The sequence below is a fragment of the Peromyscus eremicus genome, chromosome 14 (genome assembly GCF_949786415.1).
Source record: "Peromyscus eremicus chromosome 14, PerEre_H2_v1, whole genome shotgun sequence".
NCBI lineage: Eukaryota > Metazoa > Chordata > Mammalia > Rodentia > Cricetidae > Peromyscus > Peromyscus eremicus.
Genome location: NC_081430.1, coordinates 73,392,887 through 73,410,327, shown reverse-complemented (window position 1 = coordinate 73,410,327; position 17,441 = coordinate 73,392,887). Strand labels below are relative to the sequence as shown.

Below are 17,441 nucleotides of genomic sequence, written 5' to 3'. Positions count from 1 at the left end.
TGCAGCCTTGTGTTTGGCTTTTTGTTTGTGTTGTTTTGGGAAAGTGAAAAGAACTGAGCCAGAATGTTTCTTCCCTGTAGTTTGAGTAAAGTATTCATGTTGAACCCCGCACTTTGGAGAATGGTTTACATGTGCACGTTTCTCAAAGTTTCAAGGTGCCTTCTCATCCTTCCTGGCTTCCAGGCGGACAAGAATCCACACAATGCTGGCTGTTTCAGCACACGGAACAGGAGTTTGCTGCTTTGTACCTGTGTGGGACCTTACAACAAGACCCTAGCCCCTTTGAGTCAAGTTAGTCCAGTGATAAGATGGGACTGGATCCCAGCACAAAAACATCACTTGGATGGGTAAAATTTACAGTCCTACCGCATTTCCTTCCTTATTATTCTGTTCCCTGGCAGGGACTTATCTCTATGATAAGTATTATCTCTATGATAACTGTATTTCCCATTACTCTAGTGGAGAGTCAACTTCTTGTTGAGTAAATTCATCTCCACTTCTGTGTCCTGAATTTGTCATTGCTCGCTCTGGTTCTGGATATGTTGGGCACCCTCCTGTTATACTGGTGAATTCTGTTATTGGAACTGTCAAAGTACAATAACAGCTTTGGAGCATCCTTTGCTGGTCTCAGGGAGGTGCCCCCTTTCTGTATTCTTACACAGCCTCAGTGTTTTGTTTTATTTTTTTTTTAAACAAACAGCCCCCGCCTCCCCAGCAGGTTATTATTATGTAGCCCAGGCTGGGTTTATAGTCATCATCCTTCTGTATTGGCTTCCCTGGTGCTGGGATTGTAGGCATGTGCCATCAACACAGGCTACTGGGAGCTGGATGTGGTGGCACTAATCTGTAATCTTAACATTTGAGAGGATGATGTAAAAGGATGATGAGTTTAAGGGTAGCCTGGGCCATATAAAAAATTTGAGGCCAGCCAGGGGTACATAGTGAGACCTTATCTCAAAACAATAGCAGCAACAATTTCTTTTGCATCTTGGGCCCCTCACCCCCCAATGTGTGTGTGTGTGTGTGTGTGTGTGTGTGTGTGTGTGTGTGTATGTGTGTATGTATGCATGCATGCATGTATGTGTATGCATGCGTGGGAAGTTAGAGGTCAACTGTGGCTGTCATTTTGCAGGATCAGCTTGAGTTTTGAGACAGGATCTGTCATCGGTCTGGAGCTTGTGTAGTTAGGCTAGGTTTGGTGGCCAATGAACTCCAGGACTCTGCTGGCCTCAGGCCTTCCCAGGACTGGGATTGCTAGGGTGTACATCATGCCTGACATTTTAAGTGGGTTTTGGGGGTTAAACCATGGCTCTCAGACTTGCATAGCAAGCATTTTATTGACTGATCTATCTTCTCAGCCTCATTCTCAAGCCCCCCCCCCCCCACACACATAGGTGGATGCAAAAGTGAGCCCTCTTCAGCTGCAGAGACCATTTTTGCCACTTCAAGCATTGTAGTGTATTTTCTTTAAGAAGGCCCCCTGCCTCCCGTGCTGGTAGTGTCTATATTTATATCTATTAATGGGCTTGAAAATAATTCTAAATATATTTTATTTCATGATTCTATATCTATTATAAAAATATAAAAAGTATATTTTGTAGTGCTGGGGATCAACTCTGGGGCCTTGCACATGATAGACAATCACTCTACCAATAAGCTACATCTATTTAACTGGAATATTCTTTACCTAGTGTTCAGTTTTTTTTAGTTTTTCTTGAATGTTCAGAGCATATAATCGTCATCATGGTCCAAATTTAGGATGTTTTTATCACCTGAAAATGAAATTATGGCCTTGACTCAGTGGTAGACATGTGCATAGATGTATAAGGCCCTGGTGTTGTACAGAAAGGTGGAGGGGAGAGCAAATGTTCAGCAAAGTTTGCCAGGCACTACGGGTTCCTGGCCTCAGGCAGTTACTAGTCTGCTTTCTGCACCCTTAGGTTTATGTGTTCTGGACGTTTTCTATAGAAGCATCACCATCATATGACTTGTAAGCATTCTCCCTGAATCCGTAGGGCGCAGGGACTGGCTTTACGTCTTGGCTTTCCTCCTGCAAATGTCACCTATGCATTTGTCATTTAACTTGTCTGCCTCTGATTTGTAAAGTGGGGGTGACAGTAGCTTGTGTGGTGCGTAAATGAGTTAACAGGGAGCACATTCAGGGCGCTCTGGCCCTAGTAAGGAATCGGGTTCTTAGCTCCTGTTGGGCTAGGATCTGCCATTTCTAATTGATCCATTTCCCGGTCTTCCATGTTGGTGTTTATTCTGTTTGGGTTGTTACCAGTTAGCCTTCAAGTACATGGATAACAGTTACTCAGACCAGTTCTGCTGTAGTCCTCAATCCTGTCACAGTGACTTAAGCGGGAGAAAAAGCTGCAGCATTCTGGCAGAATAATTATGTGTCCTCATTTGGCACCTTGGTGTATTTATTTGTATGAGAGACGATGTTCTCATCTGATTTAAAGTCAAAGTAAATCTAGGACATTTGGTTTTGAAAGCCATGTTTTTCTTTCATTAAAGTGAGTTTGTTTCCTCAAAAGTTGCTTTTGAGAGTAATAAAAAAAAAAAAAAAAAAAGCAAAACATACTTTTCCTTTTAGACCTTTTTTCCAAGATCAAGGATGTCTTACGTTCTTTAAGAAAAATTCATGGTGTCCAAAACATTCCCATCATCACCATTTACAAAATGGCCAGAGTTTCATTTGAGTGATTGATGGGGGACTTCAAAGAAACTGTTGAAAATAGCAGTGCATTTTCAAGTTAAAGTTCAACATAAATGCTAATCACATCTAGAATCAAACACGTGAGAGGGATTGCAGAATGCCAGGCAAAAAACTGGAGCCATGGGCTCAGAACCAGAAATCTGGAGTCAGGACTTGCCCGCCCCCCCTCTCCAGAGCAAATGTAAATGCATTTCTGGGTCACGGTTTCCGCATCTGTGACTGGAGGCAGTTGGCCTAGAATACCTGTGGAGCTCATCCAGAGGGGAGAGAGCTGCTTGCTTCATTTCTCGTGGTGACAAGAAGCAGCAGAGTGGCATATGCCTGGAATCCCAGCTATTTTGGGAGGCTTGCGCGAGCTAGAGTGAGTTTAGGCCAGCTTGTGGAACTTAATGAGACCCTGTTTCAGAAGGGTAGGAGACACAGCCTAGTGGTAGATAGAGCACTTGCCTACAATGTGCAAGACCCTGAGTGCAGTCCCCAGGTCTAGACAGACAGATAGGCGTGCGCGCGCGCGTGCGCGCGCGCACGCACACACACACACACACACACACACACACACACACACACACTACTACCAACCGCTGATGAGTTCTCCGCACCAGTAGGGAAGTCTGTGGGATAGCCGTCTAAATGGATATTTTTGCTGTACCCTTTTCCACTGTTGATTCCACAGCCCTTCAAGTTACATTACATACTGGTATATTTTTCCATTTTTGTCATCTTGTCTAGTCTCGTTTTCAGTTAACTTTATTATTCTTGATACCTTCAAAATTTTAGCAATTCTGTGTCCTGAGGTGTGTGTGTGTGTGTGTGTGTGTGTTTTTTTTTTTAAATGAGTGGTTCCAGCTCTGTAAAAATTATGTATAAAAGTCAGGTGTGGTGGCACACAGCTGTAATCCTAACACTTGGGAAGTGTAGACAAGTAGGAGGATCAGAGTTCAAGGCCATTCTTTATGTACATATCAGTCAGGGTTACATGATACCCAGGTCCTCCCCCTCAATTACCTATAAAGTAAGTGCCTATATATAAATTATTTTGTGACAAAATAATAGAATGGTAGTCTTATGGGAGAAAAGGATTATGCATATAGCTAGGTGGTTTTCTATCTCGTATTCTGACATTCTACTCATTTATGGGCCACAAAAGCTGTAGTGTTGTAGGAAGTTTTTATAAGGATCAGTCATCCATCCAAAACATACCCTTAAATTACAGACTAAATAAATGTGAGGTGTTGGATGTGATGTATCAGCATTCTATAAATGTATATAGGGACTCATGATTTAAAAACATTTATATGTTTTATAACACTTGGCATTCATAAAATGTATAATACAGTTATTATTGTGTAAAGATCTAGGGGTCTTCAAAAATCTTTTCAAGGTTCATATTTGGAAAGTTTAAGAAATACCTTTTCTAAAACCATGGCAAGAAATCAGTGAAATGGTCGAGGGGCACCTGGCCTCATACCTTGTTCACAAGTATGCATGTGTGTGGTAGTTCTGTTGTAAGCAGCACTGAGAGAACTTCACCAACTTCAGCTTTTTCACAGAATGCAGCCAGTTGTAAAGAGTTAAGACAGAACAACAGTCTTTGACAGTAAGCCCCTGAGTTCTGTATCAGTTACTTTTTTGTTGCTGTGATAAAACACAAAGACCAGGGCAACCTCTAGAGAGAGGGCCTTACAGTTCCAGAGGGATAAGAATCCATCACCACCATGCCGGGGAGCACAAGTGCCTGAGAGCTGCCATCCTAAGCCACCACGTGGAACCCTAGAGAGTGTGCTGGGGATGGAAGGAGGCTTTTGAAGCCTTGAGCCCACCCCCAGTGACGACACACCTTCTAGTCCTTTCTAAGCAGCCACTAACCAAATACTCAAATGCCAAAGACTTATGGGGAGGTGGTCACCACATTTAAACCACCGCAAGTCCCTTCATCCTACTTAAAAATGCTGTTTCCAAGAAGACTGTAGTTTGCTTTCTGATGATGAGGGTGAAGAGTTTTGCTTAGCTCAGTTGGCAGAGTCAGGAGTTGCCCCAAACTACCAAACACCAACTATGTTACCTTTAAGGGAACTATGAAAGTGACATTTGTTATGTTTATGACAAAGGAAGTACTGAGCAGCAGTGAAATGAGATACTAGATGAAAACACTGAGTGCTTCTGGCCAGATTAGGAGTGTGTCATGTGACAGCTTTCGCCGATCTCCTGGTAAACTGAGCACATTTGTTATTTTTAAATTGCTTCTTCAGTATTCTTTAGTTCCTTTTTTTTTAAATTGTAAAGTTGGCATGGGTCTTGGGTTTCATAAGGACATTTTCATAGAGACTTGTAAATATATGTGAACATGTTCCCTTGCCCCCATATCCCCTTCTCCATCCCATTAGCCTTATTGTTCCCTTGAAGAGTTTCTGCTTTTATGTCATATATACCTACATAAATTTATGTATAATATCAATGTTTAAGCCAGTCACAGAAGAATAATATTATTTGTTTGTTTTATTTTGAGACAAAATTTTCTGTAGTCCAGGCTGGACTTGAACTTTTTTGTTTTTTGAGACAAGGTTTCTCTGTGTAGTTTTGGTGCCTGTCCTGGATCTCGCTTCTGTAGACCAGGCTGGCCTCTAACTCACAGAGATCCGCCTGCCTCTGCCTCCTGAGTGCTGGGATTAAAGGTGTGCTCCACTGCTGCCCGGTTTAGACTTGAATTTCTAATCTCCTGCCTCCACCTCCCAAATGCTGGGGTTATTGGTGTGTGCCACTAAGTGTAGTTGTTAGTTCCTTTGGGGGCAGTGATGTGCCTACTCCAGAGATAGTGCTTGACTCAAGGAAGAGAACCCTGTGGCGTTTTGGTGGGGAGCCCAATTTTGTGAAGTCTCTCGCAGCCAGCTTGGACCCAGGGCTCTAAGCGGATGAGGTGTTCGAAGTTCCTTTTCCTTACTCTTTCAATGGAAAAGGAAAGACTTTCACATTTATGCATCTCTATAAAATGCCTTGAAATGGTATCAGATGGGCATTGTATGTTTGTGATGATAGCAGCCTGAATAAAGGTCAAAATGTCATGGAAAAATGGCAAAACAAGCAGGAGGGAATAGTGATGTTTATTTTTAGCAATTTAGAATGTTCTATTTAGAAGCAGTTAAACTGGCTAGAGTTGGGGCAGGGGAGGGGTGCTGGGCAGTTTAAAGGCCACAGCTATTATGGTGAGTGCCTGACATTTTGTGTTGAAGTGTGTCAGCCTGTGTATTTTAGAACCAGAAAAAGCCCTTGGAATACTGCGTTTTTACTGTGTGTCTTTTTGTTTTTTTCAAGACAGGGTTTCTCTGTGTAGCTTTGGAGCCTGTCCTGGAACTCGATTTGTAGACCAGGCTGGCCTTGAACTCACAGAGATCCACCTGTCTCTGCCTCCCAAGTGCTGGGATTAAAGGCGTGTGCCACCACCGCCTGGCTTTACTGGGTGTCTTGATAAAAGTTATTTGAAATCTAGACTTGAGATTTAAATTTTGTTAATTGTCAGGTTTGTCAATCTTTTGAACATTTGGCTTTGATTATTCTCTCAAGATTTAAGTAGGAAAAGAAAAGCCATATCAACAAATTTTGGTCCTTTTGGTCAATAAATTGGAAAAAAAGGAATCATGTAAATCTAAATTCATATGCAAAGATTCTGTTGAAGTATAAATTATTTATTAAGCATTTATTAAAAACAAACATTCTGCTAATTTAAATTTCTCTCCCTCTACATACACTAGGGATTGACTCTGGCCAGGGCATGCTGTGCCAGCTCTCTACCATTGAACTGCATTCTTGGCCTCACACTTGCTGTATAGCCAGGCCCAGGGCCTTTACGTATTCTTAACTGATGATGGGTTAAGGTTCAAGAGGGCAGCTAGGAAGGGTTCTTGGTTCTTGGAGGTTGACTTGGTGTATTTAGTTATATCTTAAGTGGCTCACTTTCGAGAGCTCAGCACTGTCATATTGATGGTGGATAGTGATATTACATCCCTATATATAGCATAGAATAATTAAAAAATGCTTGATGTAACAAAATGAAAATGAGACAAATTTGAACAATGAAGACAGTTTGAAGTTTAAAGTTTGGACCTTGGAAAATACATACGCTGGTCAGAACAACAAAATTTTAAGATTTTTTCTTTGTCTGCATATATGTATATACATGTTTATATTTTATAAAAATAAGATGGTAGTCTTATACTCACAATAAGTACCTCTAGGGGGATATTCTTTCCCACTTAACAGTTTGTTGTTGTTGTTTTTTTTTTTTTTTTTTTTTTTAATTAGAGGCTATACAGTTTTCCAGTGTGTGAACATACAGTAACTTACTGAAAAGTATTGGGTTATTTCTAGTTTGTTTCTGTTGTAAAGAACATTGAGAGGAACTGTTTAGTGCATATTTCAGTGTGTGCATAGGTGAAAGAGCTGTAGGATAAAGTCCTAGAAGAGGAATCTAGCCCACGAATGAGAGAGAGAGAGTGTGTGTGTAGATGCTGACTAATACCAGGGAGCAGTTTCATTGTTCAACAAGGTGTCTGAGTGTATTGGGCCTGATCCCTCCAGCTTGTTCAGGTTTGTAGATTGAAGTGGCATCTAATTTTTGTTGTGGAAACATCTTTAAAAAGCAGTTATTACTATTGTGTGCAGTTTGTAGTTGGAAGTTTTCCTGTGTCCTGCTCGGCCAGCGGTCCAGACAAGTCTTTCCCGCTTGCGTCCCCCAAGTAAGCACACAGAGGCTTATATTAATTATAACTGCTTAGCTCAGGCTTATTACTGACTGGCTCTTACACTTAAATTAACCCATAATTCTTATCTATGTTTAGCTACATGGCTTGGTACCTTTTCTCAGTTCTGCCTTGTCATCTTGCTTCCTCTGTGTCTGGCTGGTGACTCCTGACTCACCTTCCTCTTCCCAGAATTCCCCTCTTCTGCTCGCCCTGCCTATACTTCCTGCCTGGCTACTGGCCAGTCAGCATTTTATTTATCAACCAGTCAGAGCAACACATTCACAGCATCCAGAACGACATTCCGCAGCAGCAGTTCTTTATTACTGTTGTGTGAGTGGATAGTGTATGGATGTCGGCATGTGTGCCACAAGTGCATGTGGGGATCAAATGAGAACTCTGTGGAATCATTTCTCACCTGCTTTTTAGTGGGTTCTGGGGATTAAAGTTAGGTCTCCAGGACTGAGTAACAAGTGCCTTTACCTGAGGCATCTCGATGGCATTTTCCCCCCCCTAAATGTATCTGGACTGTAACTTTCAATGTAGAAAAGTTGGCCTCAAACTTGCAGCAGTTCTGCTTCTGACTCCTCAGTGCTAGGTAACAGGTGTGCACTAACATGCCTTACAAATGTCACACACACATACTTTTTCTTTCTTTCTTTTTTTGAGATAAAGTCTTGTGTTATGTAGGCTAGCCTGGAACTTGCTGTGCAGGTAGGTACGTGAGGATGACTATCTCCTAAGTGCTGGGATTGCAGGCAAATGCTAACACCTGGTTTATACAGTGCTAGGGCTGAAACGCCGGGCTTTATACATGTCAGTCAAGTACTTTCCCAACTGAGATACATCTCTAACCCAAAAACACATTTTCAAAAAGATAACCTTTATCTTTTGTCTTCTGAGTAATTGACCATCATCATTGGTTAATGAGATTTGAAAGTTTGTAGACAGAATGAGAGACCAAGGCAGGCAGCACCACTTCCACTGCATATGAAGAACCCTGCACCATTTGGAGCTTGTCTGGCAAGTAACCCAGAGTGCTTTGCTCATGTTCTGTATTATCACATTTTTTTTTTTAGATTTATTTTATTTATTATGCATACAGTGTTCTGTCTGCATGTATGCCTGCACACCAGAAGAGGGCACCAGATCTCATGTAGATGGTTGTGAGCCACCATGTGGTTGCTGGGAATTGAACTCAGGACCTCTGGAAGAGCAGCAAGTGCTCCTAACCTCTGAGCCATCTCTCTAGCCCTGTATTACCACGTTTCATGAGAAATACTTTATCTTGAGTACATGATGACCTACTTGAATGCAGCTTGTCTGTCACCTGTCAGGGCAGGCTGCTCTCGATTGGGCTGCTGATGCAGCAGTCTGTTAGCAGGTGATTTTTTTTTTTCTTCTGTCAGTGGGTTTTGTTTGTTTTGTTTTTTGAGATGATCTTATATGGCTTGGCTGAGACTGGTTATGTAGATCAGGTTGGCTTAGAACCCATAGAGATCCCCACCAGTCTCTACCTTTTTCACATGTAGACCACCATGTCTTGGTGGATTTTTTTTTTTTTTTAAAGTTACATTTATATATGGTACATGAAGGGGTCTGAGGACAGTTTACAGAAGTTGATCCTCTGTGTGGGTCCCAGGGACTAAACTCATGTGGTCAGTCTTGGGGTCAGATGCCTTGACCCGCTGAGCCATCTCATCTACCTCCAAACGTTTGATTTTTTTTTTTTTTAAATTAAAAAAATTGGGGGCTGGAGAGATGGCTCAGTGGTCAAGAGCTCTAAATTCTCTTCCAGAGGTTCTCGGTTCCCTTCCCAGCACCCGCATGGCAGCTCACAATTGTCTGTAACTCAAGCTCCAGGGGATACAAGGACATCTTCTGGCTTCCACAGACACTTCACATACATGGTGCACAGACAACATGCAGGCAAAACACCCAAAGACTTAAAAATAAATATCACAATCTCCCATTTGTGTGTGTGTGTGTGTGTGTGTGTGTGTGTGTGTGTGTGTGTGTCTCAGTCAAAGGGCAACCTCGGGGAGTCAGTTCTCTGTTACTGTAAATTTGGGGAGTACTTTTTTGGTTGCCAAATGATACTCAGAAAATCAAGAACCCTTCTTGGGGTTTTTAGATGCAATAATAAAAGACTTAAGAATGGACTCATAGAAGCTCAAGGACAAATTTATTAGCATTTAAAGAAAATCCCAGGACAGGCAAGCCGTAAATTTCAGCAGCTGCCTGGAGGAGACTGGGAAAGATTTAGGGGGAGGGGGCATGCTTTTTAAGTTAAGTTGTTATGGAGGTCAGCCAGCCTACATGGCAGACAGGCAGCCACATGAGAGGGAGGGGAGCTTTAGAGAAAGAATAAGAAACCCCAAAGTACCAGAGAAAGCATGCTTAGAAGAGACATAGAAAAAAAGGAAACACCATGCTTTTTTGAGTGATTCAGAAAAGTAGGCAAACTTACATAGCTGCCTAATTGTGCTAGGAGGTGGGAATTCTGGGAAGGAAAAGCACATACTTTCATTAAGGGGATAATTATTCCACATATCTCTTTATCATGGCTTAAGGTAAACCCAGTATCTAAGGGGTGGTCCTATGCCTAACTGGAATGTTAGGACTCGACCCAGGCCAGAGATCTCATTCTCTTGACCAGAGGGAAATAATTGTCTCTTAATGGGCCTTTGGTTCTGTGGTGTCATTTCTATGTTATGGTCCCAGGGATCAAACTCAGGATATTAGACTTGATGGTGAGCCATTTTGTCAGCAGTACTGGTAGGGATGTTTTGACCTGTAAAGGACAATTGTCAAAGTCTAGACTATCATGTAGGCAAGCATGTAGAGAAGGTGGGAGAGTAGGGGTTGTATTGGCATCTAGTAGACATGCCAGAGCAGCCCCCACCATTGAGAATGACCAGGTTGAGATTATCACTAGTGTGAAGTTCAGAAGCCTGGTACTGTAGTTTGGAGCTTAAACATCCCCAAAGATCTACGTGATAAAGGCTTTCCCCCCTCAGAATAGTACAACTGGGAGGTGGGTGGAAGTTTTAAGATGGTGGGGCCTAGTAGGGAGTCTTTGGGTCATTGGGGGTGTGCCCTCCAAGCAGATTATGGGGGCCTAGCCCCTTCCTTCCTTCTGGTTTTGCTTCCTGGCCATGAGGTGAGTGCTTTTGCTGCCCTGTGCGTTTTGGCATGGTGTCTCCACGGGCCCCACAGCAATGTGGCCAATGAGTTCTGAAATGAAACTTGCAGATCTTTGAGGCAGGTTTACTTGATTGTCTTTATAAATGATTTCCGACGTTGGTTATAGTGATGGAAAGGAGGAGTTGTGTGTTCCACGGTAGAACTGTCTGTTGCCTTTCCTGGAACACAGCCTACCCCATTTTGTTTGGCTATTTACCAGACTTACCTTCTGTGTCAGGATTCTATGTCCACAGCAGCTGGCTGCTCTTGGAGACTGGTGCTACTTGCAGCCACCTCCCCTGGTTTTTGCTCTCATACGTCCAGGCAAGGTTAGGTGAGCCTGACAGAATGAACCTCAGTGTTTTCTCTGAGGCTAGAGAGGAAAGAGCCTGAAGACTTAACTTCTGGGTTTGGTAAGGCTCTTTGGAGTTTCTAAAGACTTAACTTCTGGGTTTTGGTAAGGCTCTTTGGAGTTTCTAAAGACTTAACTTCTGGGTTTTGGTAAGGCTCTTTGGAGTTTCTAAAGACTTAACTTCTGGGTTTTGGTAAGGCTCTTTGGAGTTTCTGAAGACTTAACTTTTGGGTTTGGGTAAGGCTCTTTGGAGTTTCTAAGCTGTAAGAACTGGCTGTCATTACTTAACCAATAAGTACTTTTCTGCCCAATTGCAGAAGTAAAGCAAACACTTAGCTCCAGTCTCCACCCCATATATAAACAAAATACTCTCCAAACCAAATGAAGCACTTAGTGATGCAGGGGGCGTATGTAGCTCTTCCTATCCTACTTTTTATGTTTGCAGTTGGCCTGGGCTAGCTCAGAGAAGCCCAACTTCCGGGGCTATCCTGGTTGCATTCTCAGTGAAGAGGCTTGGGGGGTGGAGGTCCTTTTAAAATGCCAGATTCTTCCATGGGGTTAATTTAAACCTGTTATGACTCTTGAAAAACCTTCATAAGAGGCTTCAGAGCCATAACGACATGGAATCCTGCTTGTTTAGTGGCGACTTCCAAAGGACCACATATATATTCAGTTATATATCTTCAGTCTCCATGTAAAAGAAACAGCAAGTTTTGAATTCTCAATTGGAAGCAGCAGCTGCTTGGGGCAGCTTTTTATGAAATTAGTTTCTAGAAAATAAGATATTGTATTCTTTTTCCAAAACAATGTAGGTTTTGGTTATCATGTAAAGCCTGCATGAAAGTGTGACTATTCAGTGCCCTGTTCATTTAGATATATCTGAAGTTCTGCAGTGGTGTAGTGAGCAATGTAAGTCTACCATAGAGCAACAGAATGGCTGAGCCTAGGATCACAGAGCAGCAAGTTTCTAGGTAATCAAGGGCTAGACTGAAGTTTTCTCTCTTGCTTTTGGGTCTGCTTTTGTGTCCACTTTGTTTTCTTGGTTATCAATGCTCACAAAAGAATATGATGAGGCCGGGCAGTGGTGGCGCACACCTTTAATCCCAGCAGAGGCAGAGGCAGAGGCAGGCGGATCTTTGTGCGTTCGAGGCCAGTCTGGTCTACAGAGCGAGATCCAGGAAAGGCGCAAAGCTACACAGAGAAACCCTGTCTTGGAAAAACAAAACAAAACAAAACAAAACAAAAAAGATGGAAGCCACAGACATAAGATACATACATAATTTAAGAATTTCTAAGCTAGGCCTAATCTTGAAGTGCTTGGGAGGCAGAAGCAAGAGGATGTGAGTTCAAGCTTTATCAAACAGTAGCTTTCACATTTTAGGTAGACCTGTCTCAAAATAAAAAGTATGTGGTTACAGGAAAGATCCTTTGACATAATAAATAGTATATATTATGATTGAATTTAGTGTTGTGTTTAAAGATGTTTGAAAGCTGAAAGACTAGTCTATGAAGTATGAAGGAAAAAAAATTTAAAAACACTAAAAACTTAAAAATTGAAACCTAAAACATAGGCTGGCCATGGTGGCTCATGCCTGTAATTTCAGCACTTGAGAGGTTGAGGTAAGAGGATGGTAGCTAGTTTAAGGCCAGCCTGGGCTATGTAGTGAGTTCATCTGTTGTGCAGGATGGATTCTGAATGAAACAACTGTCGTTTTTGTGAGTTCAGCTGTGCCTGCTTGCAAAAAGACCACTCCAAAGCTGAGTGTGGTGGCACACACCTTTAATCCCAGTTTATGGTAGGCAGCGGCAGGTGGATCTCTGAACTTGAGACCAGCCTGGTCTACAGATTGAGTTCCAGGACAGCCAGGGCTACAAAAACAAAAACAAGCAAGCAAACCAAAAACCCCAAAACAAATAAACATAAAAAGATCACCCAAACTGGACTTGACTGTTGACATCCCCTCATAGAATGAGAGGTGGGAAGGGTCACGTGACTGGTATCCAGGCATCCTACACCACCTGTTGCATGCATTTCTGCTCTTATTTCACATGACCTTGGGGGAGGGACTAGAGCATAAGTCAGAGGTGATTTGGGTAGGTGGGTGGAGCTCCATTTGTGTGGCTATGGGAAAGATTGCTGGGTAAAGACTTTCCAGTGTGGCCTTTGGGGGTTACCCATCCTCCTGGAAGTAATCCTTCACTTGTGCTCAGTGAGCAAGCCCAATAAACTCATTGGTACCCCAGGATGAACTTTGGTGGTATCATAACTTGGTTTGTTGTTGGAACCTTAGGGAGAGGGAAGACATTGTTTACATGTCTTAGGGAAGGAATTTCAGCAACACCATCTTGAGCCTTAGTGTGAAATAGTGTCTCAAAACAACAATAAACCCCTTAGAACATAGATATACCTCCCAGCTTTAAACATTAGTTGCTCAGTTGCTTTTCAGAAACCATTAATTCAGTTTTTAATTACCCATATTATTGGCACTGAGGACAGTGATTTAGCCACATTTTTCTTGACTGTGAACTCCTTTCTGCTGTTTCAGTCATTAGGTGGAAGACTAGGCCTTGAAAGACTCAGTACAGAGACGGTCTTTTCCATCCCACACTTGCTCTTCTAGTGGAGTCTAGTGTCTCTGAAAGGGTCTTGAGGACTGGAGTTACTGTTACCTTTACTTTCAAGTACTATGTTGGATTGGTTGCCTTATAGAAACAGGCAGTGTGTTCTGGTTTTGTGTTATAATTTGCTTTTTAAGAGTTATGTGTATGAGTGCTTTGCCTGCATGCATGTATGTATACCACATACGTATATGATATCTGTGGAAGTCAGAAGAGTGTTGGATTCCTTAGACTTACAGGTGGTTGTGAGTTACCGTATGGGTGCTGGGAATTGAACCTGGGTCCTCCGTAGGATCAGCTAGTGCCTTTAACTTTTATGCCCATAATTTCAGAGCTTTGGAGGTAGAGGCAGGAGTATCTTTCTATATGGTAAATATGGGAACTGGCCTGCCTTGTCTCAAAAAATGAAATTACTCCCCTAACCCCCAATGAACTAAAAACCTATCGAGTCAAATTAAGTGCTGTAAGAAAGGCGTGAGCAGGGCACAGACACACAAAGGAAGGTGGAAATCTCTGGCAGCCTTGAGTCTTTTTATTAAATAAGGAAAAAAAAAAAAAGGCATCTGAGATGGGCATCTGAACAGATCGGATGTGTTCAGAGCTAGGGTGGTAAGCTCTTCCATGGGATATTTTTTTCTTTTCTTTTTTTTGAAACAAAGACTCCATGTGTTGTCTAGGAGACTGGCCTCAAACTTTTGGGTTCCAGTGATTCTCCTTGTTGTAGTTTAAAGGCAGCGGGAAGGAAAGTAACACCATACAAGAGAACTCACCTGGGAGGTTTATTGGGGTGCAGAAGAGGGGGTGCAGAAGCAGTTTCTGGGGCGAGAGTGGAGGAGAGAGAGTGAAGAGTGAAAGGCCGTGGCAGAGTGGGGACTTGAGAGAGGCAGGCAGACAAGAGGAGGAGAAGCAGGAGAGAGAAGAAGAGGGAAGAGACGGGGAGTAAGAGGCAAGAGAGTGAGGCCATGGGAGCGAGCTCTGCCGGGGGCTCTTTTTTTTTTTTTTTTTTTTTTTTTTTTGGTTTTTTCGAGACAGGGTTTCTCTGTGTAGCGTTGCGCCTTTCCTGGGACTCACTTGGTAGCCCAGGCTGGCCTCGAACTCACAGAGATCCGCCTGGCTCTGCCTCCCGAGTGCTGGGATTAAAGGCGTGCGCCACCACCGCCCGGCAACCGGGGGGGCTCTTTTAAAGGGTGCACATGTTGCATGGCTGATAGTGAGAAGGGACCTGGCAACAGAAATCAGCCTTAGAATTCTTTAATGAAAGAAGCAGAGCTAGATCTATAAGACCCCAGTCCCCCCCCCCCCCCCCCATTTTAGAGAGTTCACTTAATTTAAAGGGATATACACCTTAACAGGCTTCATAGCTAGCAGGAGCTGAGTAGAGAAACAGGAAGAAAGAGCAGAGGGAAGGCTTGGAGCGAAGATATGAGAAAGCTTGGACATAGGGTACCCCCTTCCAGCTATCCGATCGCTGGCAGAAGTTGCAAAGGTCCTGTAAAATATTGGGATTATAGGGTGCCAGTCTGGCAATTTGGATTGATATCTAAGGGGTATTGGGACCAGATTTGATGGCAAAGGCAGATAAGTTAAGCCTTTAAGTCAGGTGCTAGATGTAGAGGTTTGTGTGGTGGAAGGTGCAGTTCCCATGAGTGAGATAGAGAAATAAGATCCAAAGGCCTGATGTTCCTAGGGTCCCAGGAATCCAGGGAGAATCAGATTGAATGAGAACAAGCTAAGTAAGTGGTACCAGGGCTTGTGGGCGGGGCCAAAAGGCGAGAAACCATGCCTAAGAGAGTAAGCCTCACTCATGGGAAATGGCCAGGGGTACGTGATGGCAAAGAGGGTCAACCATATCCTTAAAGACTGTGGTTGGGTGTTCCTTCGCCTCCAAGGACACCAGAGGGGTGCCTGACGCTCAATGGTAACTCCCATGGATCTAGGGAAGGATAAGCCAACCTGGAGAAGGGAAATTTACCAATACTTGCCGGTGTTGGGTGGAGGGCCCAGCGATTGGTTAGTTGGAAAGTGAGCCTGTTGCAGGTAGACGGCGTCCAGGCTTCTAGTGTGTCTCAAACTGCCGGTGGGCAGGAGGAGCCACCAGGAGAGCCTGCCAGAGTCTCGGCACCAATGTTGTAGCTTAAAGGTGAGGGAAGGCGACCTTGGCAGTTTAGAGCCAAGGGGCACCAGAAAGTCACCCCATGCAACAGAGCTCACATGGGATGTTTATTGGAGGGTGGGGAGGGGGTGCAGAGACTGGCCTCTGGGTGAGAGGGTGGGAAGAGGCGCAGGGGTGGGGGCGCTTGCCTTTTATAAAGGGATGCAGTGCATGCACACAGGGAGTAGTTGATGACCTATCCTGTCAGGTCCCTGATAGTAAGTCAGGGCAAATGCCTGAATACTGACACTCCTACCTGGTCTCTTGAGTAGATGGACTAGCAGGTTTCTGCACTAATGCCATACTTAGTGCACTGGCCTATGGGGTGGTAGGGAAGGAGGAGGCAGGAAAGCAGGAACGGCCAAGAAAGAACAAGCAACCAGCCCACCTTGCTTTTTGGCCAGAGACCCAGCAAGAGATGCATCTCTTAACTCCTCCCCAAACCAAAAAGAAGCACCAAACCCAAGACACCACCCTTTCCTTCCTGTGCATCTTCTTTGTCCAAATTGCTGGCTTCTCTATGGCTAGTTCCGGTCAGCTAGTCGCTGGCTCCGCCCCCCCGATTCAAGGTAAACTTTTATTAACAGGGTTAACTTTATTAATAGTCTCAGGATGTCACAATGTGCTCAAATATCCTGAAACAGTGCTGTTGGTAGACACTGTATAGGCTTTTACAGTGTGTATGAGTGGGTTACAGGCGTGCAACCCAGAATATGAATAGTGGTGCATCTACATAATAGATATTTATTTGTGCATGCACATGTTTGTGTGTGTGACCTAAGAATAGAGAATGTTTGTTTTAGGATTTATGAGATAACCTACTATTTGTACAAATGTTTCTACTCATGAGCACAGTTGTAAAAATAGTTTCCTAGTAGAAATGCTTTAAGAATCTGTGAAAAGAGGGGGAGGGAAGTTGAGTGGGTTTAGGAAGAGAGGTGCTATAACTGAATGTCATCAGGACAGTTCCTGAAGAAATGCCTCTGAGGACATTTCCACCGGAAATGTGGTCAGTGTGTGCACAGTCCCACAGGCAGTGACAGATTATTTCTTCCCTGGTACAGAATGGAAATACCTGATCCTTCCTTTGTATATAAATAAGGAAGGGGGGGGGAGGGTATTCGCATCTCATAGTTGCTAGTATGCTTTTTTAAAATATGTGTGTGTGCACTCATGCATGCATGTGCATGTGTGAGAGAGAGATGGGGTGGGGGGACAGAGAGAGAGCACACATGTATGGAAGTCTTTGTAGATTGGTTCTTCCTCTCAGACCATCAGGCTTATGAAACAAGCATCTTCAGCCGCTGAGCCATCTTGCCCGCCCCAGCATCAGCTTAGTACTCCAGACCTTTTATGAATCCGAGTGACATCTAGGCTAAACCTGCACAAAAGAAATGGATACCGTAAGCAAGATATGGGTAGCAGTCACGTGAAATCCCAGCACTTAGGAAGTGGAGGCAGGAGGATCAGAAGATCAGGTTATCCTTGGGCTACATAATGAGTTGTAGGCCAGTCTACACTACATGAGATCCTGTCATAAAACTCAAACCAGATCAAACCGGAAGTATTGTCATAAGTGTGACCTCTGAGGTGAGTGAGGTAAGCAAACCTGCCAAGTGTTTTATGGGCAGCTTTTTTTTTTTTTTTTTTTTTTTTTGCTGCTTGGATTTCTTTTAA

At 43.4% G+C, this 17,441-nt stretch overlaps 1 protein-coding gene across 3 annotated transcripts in view; it reads left to right on the top strand.

Annotated features, from left to right (window-relative positions):
• Positions 1 to 17,441, top strand: part of Ppp2r5e (protein phosphatase 2 regulatory subunit B'epsilon) — a 154,220-nt gene that overhangs the window by 42,915 nt on the left and 93,864 nt on the right. The window contains exon 1 of one of the 3 annotated variants that reach the window (XM_059279901.1): positions 5,827 to 5,922. The exons of the other annotated variants lie outside the window; for them this stretch is intronic. The gene's annotated coding sequence lies outside the window, so the exon portion shown is untranslated. Of the gene's footprint in view, positions 1 to 5,826; positions 5,923 to 17,441 lie in introns of those variants that run through there. 3 annotated transcript variants of the gene reach the window in all.